Genomic DNA, 8,217 nt, shown 5'->3' with positions numbered 1-8,217 from the left:
TGTTAGTGGATGTCTCATCCATCTCCTAGTTCTTCATTTTCCTATTCCATACTTAATATGTGTTTAATATGTGTGATTTTTTATCTCCCTTGAGTCCTATAAATAGAGACTCATATTACAATGTAAAGCACACTTGAAAGAAGATGATAATACAATATTACTTTTCTCTTCTTTCTCTCATTCATCTCTCCTTCATCTCTATATTGTTTTAGTTAATTTCATAACACGTTATCAGCACGAAACTCTACCATGTGAGCGATTTTATGATCAATTTGCATAATCATGTTTCTTCTCTTTCGAGTAAGTTTTTAAGATTTTTCTTCATCTTATAGATTAAATTTTAGCATGCTATTCTTTTTTTTTTTTTGTATAAGATTTCATTGCAAATTTTGTTTAATTAACACACTACTAAAAATAATACATTTGGTTACAAGATTTTACATCAGGTATCAAGATAACTGATGTGAAAAATATTTATCAAAGGATTTTACATCAGATTTTATAACAATTTGATGTGAAAAAAATTTGATTTAGTGATTTTACATCAGACATTTAATTCCACTGATGGGATAAATAATGCGGTGGCAGTTTCGTAAATAAAACAAAATTGTATTATAAGGGATTTTACATCGGTCCATTAAGCAGCCGATGGGAAATGTTTTTCTTCATGGGCCTTTATATCGGTCCGTTAAGAAACCGATGGGAAATGTCTCGTAGCATGGACCTTTACTTCGGGCCATCTAAAAACCGATGGGAAATGTCTCCCATTATTTTTCCCTAAAACCCTAGCCTCCCTTCCAACACAAAAATTATTTTGTTTTTCTTCCTTCTTCTTGTGCCGCAACCTCTTCTTACATCCCACGACCACCATCCGTCGATTCCAACATCTCATACGACAGCTCCGGCAAGCACCTTCTCTCTTCCACTCTCGAGAAAATCAGAGTTTGGCACGTCCGCCAAGGTATCTGCACCAAAACCCTAACTCCTTCCGTTCCATGTCGCGGTTCTTCCCTCGCTGTCACCTCCATAACCTCCTCCCCTTCCATATTGGTAATCACGTCACAAACATCTCTCTCTTTATCTCTATTGTGAAGTGAATTTGTTATTTATTTCCTCTAATTGTTTATGGTGATGGTATTGGTAGCATAAGGATTTGGGATTCTGAAAAGGGGACTTGTGAGACTACTTTGAATGGACATAAAGGAGTTGTTACTGCTCTTCTTTATAATAAGGTTGGTTCATTACTTGCTTCTGGTAGTAAAGATAATAATGTTATCTTGTGGGATGCTGTTGAAGAGACCGGTCTCTTTCGCCTCCGCGGTCATCGCGATCAGGTTTGGTTTTTTTCTCTTCAGTTCTAATGCTGAATTTAATTTTCAATTTGAGCATCGTTTGGATAAATAACATAAGTGCTTATATCATAAGCACTCATCATATATCACTAGTTGTTTATGTATAAGTTAGAAGTTATTTCTATAACAAGAGATAAAATGTTTAAAATAAGTTATCTCTTCTGAAAACATTCAGGTCTACTAGAGAGATTCATCGTTTGCATTTTTTGATGAGGTAGAGTGGCCGAGAGTGATATCAAATATAGAGTCGAGAAACAAAATTAAGGTGGTTGTCCTTACAAATGAACTCACTGTGAAGAAGACAACAATTTATCTTGTATATAATGAACCAAGTGATGAAAAGGCGAAGCACTGCGATGTGCCCGATGAGAATGGCATTATTTCTAGTGTTGATGAAACTGTAAGTAATAGTGGTCTTTATGTGCATTTTTTAATAAAAAGATACTAAGAATCCAGCCTGAGATAAAAAAAATTGTATCTACTCCTAAGAGCTTCAAACCTGATTTGGCTGCAAATCGCTTGCAAAATGAGGTTCATATCATTTAAAGTATATTAATTTAAAACAAATAATTCCATTAAAATACAAAACTAAAAAAACTATTCAAAATGAACAAACATAATATTTGTTTTCTTACTAAAATTTATGTGATCTGTCACATATCAGGTTTTTGAAATTGATTTATTTCGAGTACTACGTGACGAGTTGGGTGAAGATTTTGATTCTATCGTATCAAAGAAGGTTGTAGCAATTGCAGGAGATGTTGGTATTGAAAATTTAGGAATAAAAGATGAAAAGCTTTAAAATGAGATGTTTGAAGAGATAGACATTATTGTCCATTCTGCTGCAACTACAAATTTTGATGAAAGGTGAAATATAATTTTCATAAAAATAAGATAATTTAAATACTATAATTAGTCAAATAAATCTCATCATTTGAGTATAATAATACTTTATTTCTCTATAGATTTGACATATCTATGGGTTTTAATTCAAAAGGAGCTTTACATATGCATTGAACTTTGCAAAGAATTGTCAAAAACTAAAGGCTTTTGTGCACATTTTGTGTCTTCAATTTATTTCAATCATTTACTAATTATAACATAAATCTTGTAACTTCTGGCATATGTGTGTGGAGGGAAACTGAGAAAAAAACACATTACAAACTTTGTTTTTTTAAACAATACTCATCAAATATTGATTTACTTTATTAAGTCCACTTAACACTTTTGGTATCTTTATGATCTTCTAACTGGAAGATGTTACTTTACACAGTTCACTTATCACTCCTTTCATCATGTTTAGATATTTGGCAGGCTCTTCTTCCCTCTTCCTTCCCTTGCTCGGACTGTTCTGTTTTCACGGCCATTCTGGTTCTGTTTGGCTGGCGGGATCATGGTTTGGTCATCTCGGACTCGGTGCCAGTCTTACAAACAAAGAAGAAGCAACCCTATTCTAAGGTACAATTCTATATTTTTTTATATAACATTTATTGTACTTTTCCTATTAATTTGACTATTTGCGATACTTTCTGCTGATGTACTTATAGGGAACTAGGATCCACAAGCTCTCAAGGAGTCATTAATCCAAAATCTTTTGAGGAAGACCCTTTTTGATTCATAGACAAGAAGTGAAGAAACATGGTCACAAGAGGCAACCGACATTTCTCCGAAGGACGGCTTGATTTCAATCAACATGGTTTGATTCTAGTTATATCAAATTCCTGAAGCCTTAGGATGATGATTCCAAACAAGAGACGAAAAAAGAAACTACCAAAGACAAGAGCCAACAAGAAATGGAATAAAAGTTAAAAGGGTATTATGAACAAGTATTAAATACAAGTATTTCGGTCCATATATTCAGGATCAGTGAAGGGATTTCCAAAGGATTTCGACAAAGCAAAGGCTTGGGTGAGAACAAGATTGTATGTGCTTCGTTATTTTTTAACCTTATTTTAATTGGCTCAATTTGCATTGCAATGTGATTTATTCGAAAGCTTATGTAATAAGTTATTTCTATAAGCTCTTTCCAACCGTCTTACTAGTGGTTATGCCAGAATATAAACTCAAATAAGTTTTTTTAAACAAACCTTTGCTTAAGTTTTTGTTAAATGAGTTTTGTTTATTTGTGGCAGGTGACTGATGTTGTATTTGTGGGTTTTGGGAAAAAAACTAGTTAGTTCATCCAAAGACAAGTTTTTGAGAGTGTGGGACATTGATACAGAGCATTGTATGCAAATAGTTGGGGGCATCATAGTGAAAATGTTTCTACAGAATTAACACAAGAAGATTTGTATGATTTGCGACTCCGTTGGGCAAAATGTTTCTTTGAGTTATATAAAGAATAACTTTATGTTTAGTGTTGTTATTTTGTAGTAGAAAAATGTGTGTAAACCTTTCTTATCATTTTGTACACTTGTGTATCCTAAATTAATACTTTTGTATATTTTGACGAATATATATGCATCTTAGCTATTTTGTGCAGTTAAATGTGGTATGTGTGCTGTGAGAAAATTAGGTAAAAAAAATTACAGGTTAAAATAGGGAAAATTGGAATAACAGTCAAATTATGCTAAAAATCAGAAAAGATATTACATCGGGCCGTATTAAAAACCAATGTAAAATGTATTCTATTACATCAGGAGCATCTGAAATCCGATGTGAAATGTAGTCTATTACATCGGGTAAAATGAATACCCGATGTAAAATATGGCGCATATTTTTTTTATAAAAAAATTGCATTATCTTTCACATTAGATATCTGAATTCAACCGATGTGGTATGCTAATTTTTCACATCGGACCTTGGCCCGATGTAAAATGTCTCAGATTTATTACATCGCCTGGCTTTACATCGGGTCCAGACCCGATGTAAAAAGTAGTTTTTGCCCGATGTAAAAAGTACTTTCTGCACTAGTGACACAATTATATATTTTAAAGTTGTCTATCATCGATAAGTTCTTGAAGCATCCATGAAGGATTGCTTAAAGAATGATTGTTCAATTTTTATGAAAACAACAATTGTAATTTTCACGCATTCCTGAAGAATTGCATGAATAACGTGCATCCCAGAAGGATTATAAATATTATTATTTTTATTAGTAAACGATTTGTGATTGAGTTCCTGAAGAACTACAAAATGTGATTGAGTTCCTGAAGAACTAAAAAAAAAATTGTGATTGTGATTGAGTTCCTGAAGAACTACACAAAAAAAACCTCTCTTAAACTAATGTTAAGATATCTCAAGAGGATTACTTAAAGAATTATTTTTCTTAATCGATGTGAATATTTGTGACATGACTCTGACGGGATTTTTTTTGAGCTTCCTAGAAGGATTATAAAAGTAATTGTTTCTTTTTATCACTACGAGGATCATTTGTGATATATAATTCCCGAAGAGTTAAAGTTTTGAAATAAAGATTTCTCACACCTTAAAATGTTGTAACTAGAATATTAGAATAATTTCATCATGATATTAATGAATCCCAGAAGGATTGCATCTATACTAATAACATATCCCAGAAGGATTACATATGTTATGTTAAAAATTTGAAAAATGATTGCATCTATACTAATAACATATCCCAGAAGGATTACATCTATTATGTTAAAAATTTGAAAAATGATGGCATCACCTATATTATCGAATTCTAGATGGATTGAATCAATAATAGTGAAGTATCCAGAAGGATTTCACAAAGAAATTTGTGTATTTCGATGTAAAAAAAGTGTAATATACTCATAAAATGTGTGTCATTCCAGAAGAATGACATGAGTGACTCTAACACATCCCAGAAGGATGACTATATTTTTGGATTATTGTAATTTGTTAACATTTGACTATGTTAAAAACTTATTAAATTTGTTAGAGTATAAATTATTTCATAATTAGAATTATAAATCTATATATTTCATCTATATATATATATATATGATGATATAATTTTAGTGATATGATTTTGTATGATTTTGATAATTATGTGATAATATGTTCATATGCATGTGTATGATTAAAGTGTAAAATCATGAGATATTATTAGGATGATCAATGTTTGCGGATACAATTTTTTTATTCACGTATTTCTAAATATTGATATTTTAACACGAGAATTAAAATATTGCAATCTATTAACGAATATATCAATAGTCTAAAGTAGCTACATATTTTAAAGTTGTTATAATAGTGCTTAGATTTCTCGTATAAATTTTAATTATACTATTCTTTTCTTTTTACAAGTATAGTGTATGAATGACATTTGTTAGTCCATCTTAAAGGCACACGAAAGTAATCTCATATTTTGATAGAGTCGAGATTCGAATGGACTTTAATCCTTTATATTTTATTTTTATGTGTTCTCTTTATGTCTTGCCAAATATTTTTCGTCATAGATAATTCACATGAATTATATTGGAGGTATTGAATATCTTTGTATTATACAAATGAATTTGGACATAAAATGTATAATAGAAAAGCTATAGGCTTTTCCTTTGGGCTTGTACTACACTTATATCAGTACAATTTAAGCACATGTCATTGTAAACCAGTAGTTTACAAATTACACTTAATTGTGTCATTTGTAAAACCGGTCGGGTCATCTCGGATATAATATGATGCAAATAATTTGTATTGAAGAACCAGAAGTTTCTTCAATCCAGTCAATTTTTGTGTTTCTAAAGGAAAATAAAAATTTGAGAAATTGCGTTTTTATGACATTAATTGTTGCATCGACTAAAATATCATGCATATGTCTCTACTCACAACCAGAAGTTTGTGAAATTATTTTCTCAACTAATTAGACTAAGATCTTGTTTTTCTGGATTTTTTTTAAAAATTCATTTATAAGTATCACATATATTATTAAAATTGATATTGAATATCATGTAATATATGTTCATAAAAAGAAAATGGACTAGAAGATCTATTCTTTAGACGTCTAAAGTTAATTATATGGTTGATACTTATGAGATCATCAATTCTAAATTATATATTTGAAACACCCAAAGTATGATATTAAGATATTTATTTGCATTAAGCTAACAAGATACTATATTTTAGTCCTCCCTAATTTATTCTAATACTTCTCATCTTAGTGAACATTTGGATGTGTTGTGTATATTTCAATTGCTCCAATATAATACATTAAGATGAGTCATGAAAGAATATTGGAAAAATATAATTAATATGACTCTGAATTTTGAGGATATAATTTGAGAAAATAATCAAATACTTGATTGCCGCCCAGTAGGCTGATTATCATTTGATAAATTAATTTTCTCAATATTAGGGGGAGGGAATAAGCAGCTGAAATCATGAACAAGAAGTTCAAATGAACAGATGAAATCATGAACAAGAAGTTCAAATGAACAATTTAAAATACATTGTTGTCTTGATCCTCGTACAAATCATATGAACCAAAAGTTCAAAATATTATTCATTTGCAAAGTTTATGAAATAAATTATCAGCTGATAATACTCCACTCAAAGTGGATTCTCCTATTGGATAATATAATATTGCAAATGAGATGTTGCGGCGCCTGAAGCGTGGTATGAAAGTCGGTTCCAATGCTAAAAGTCCTCTACTAAGAAAAGAAACTAAAGATGACCCAAGTGAGGATATGAAAATGTTAAGAGCACTTTGACCTAATTTAATTTTCAGTTCCAGAAGAACAAATCAAGTACTTGAAATATGAAATAAAGAGATCTCGATAAATTATGTCATGGATAAAATGGAATGGAACCGAAATTAAGATAACCAAATAAAGTCAATATTGACAATGTCTTTGTATACAATATGGCGCTAAAAGTGATCAACGATAACGAGGATCATGAGTCAAAGTCTATTAAAGATTGTAGACTAAGTGAGAATTGGCCAAAATCAATATATTCAATTGAAGAAGAATTAAACTCACTTTACAAGTGACTCACTTTTGGACCTGTAGTCCGAACACCTCAAGGTGTGAAACTAATTGGATATAAATGAGTTTTTGTGAAAAAGAAAAATAAGAATGATATGAAGTTTGATTTATTGCTCAATGATTTTCACAAAGACCTAAGATTGATTTTGATAAAACATATTCACCTGTAGTGGATTCAATCGATTTTTGATAATTAATTATCCTTGTAACACATGAAGGGCTTAATTTGAACATGATGGATGTAATGACATCTTATTTATATGGTTAACTTAATAGTGACATTTACATGAAATTCCCTGAAGGGTTCAATATACCAGAGGCACGTGATTATGGATCTCGAGAAAACTACTACATCAAATTGAACAAGTCTCTGTATGAGCTGAAAGAATTTGGATGCATGTGGTATAATCGCCTCAGTGAATATTTACTAAATGATGAATATACAAATAATTCAGTTTGTACTTGTATTTTCATAAAATGACGTGGAAAAGAATTTGCAATACTAGTTATCTATGTGAATGACACATATTATTGGAACTCCTGAAGAGCTTCCAAAAGCTATAAATTCCTTAAAGAAAGAGTTTTAGATGAAGGACCTAGGAAAAATAAAAATTATGTCTAGGCTTACAAATTGAGAATTTGGACAATGGAATATTTGTACATCAGGAAGATTATATAGAAAAGTGTTGAAATACTTCTATATGGACAAATCTCATTCGTTGTCTACTCCAATGATTGTTATATCATTAGATGTAGAGAAAGATCCTTTCAGGCCTCAAGAAAATGATTACAAAAATTGTTTGGTCCTGAAGTACCATATCTTAGTGCAATTGGAGCACTAATGTACCTTGCTAATTATACACGTCTCGATATATCGTTTGTGGTCAATCTATTACCAAGATACAATTATTCGTCTACATGAAGACATTTGAACGGAGTCAAACATATACTTT

The 8,217-nt window shown here is 30.8% G+C and overlaps 1 long non-coding RNA gene across 2 annotated transcripts; it reads left to right on the top strand.

Annotated features, from left to right (window-relative positions):
- The first annotated feature begins 730 nt into the window (after positions 1-730).
- Positions 731-3,729, top strand: LOC131633856 (uncharacterized). 2 transcript variants are annotated; one of them, XR_009293420.1, is made up of 5 exons: positions 731-1,050; positions 1,145-1,334; positions 2,656-2,810; positions 2,900-3,260; positions 3,485-3,729. It is a non-coding gene; the product is annotated as an uncharacterized LOC131633856 (long non-coding RNA). The 2 variants fall into 2 exon arrangements; XR_009293419.1 differs by having other exon boundaries at positions 2,900-3,274.
- Positions 3,730-8,217: the final 4,488 nt, after the last annotated feature.

Source organism: Vicia villosa, unplaced genomic scaffold (genome assembly GCF_029867415.1).
Source record: "Vicia villosa cultivar HV-30 ecotype Madison, WI unplaced genomic scaffold, Vvil1.0 ctg.001182F_1_1, whole genome shotgun sequence".
NCBI lineage: Eukaryota > Viridiplantae > Streptophyta > Magnoliopsida > Fabales > Fabaceae > Vicia > Vicia villosa.
This window is presented reverse-complemented; position numbering and strand designations above follow the sequence as displayed.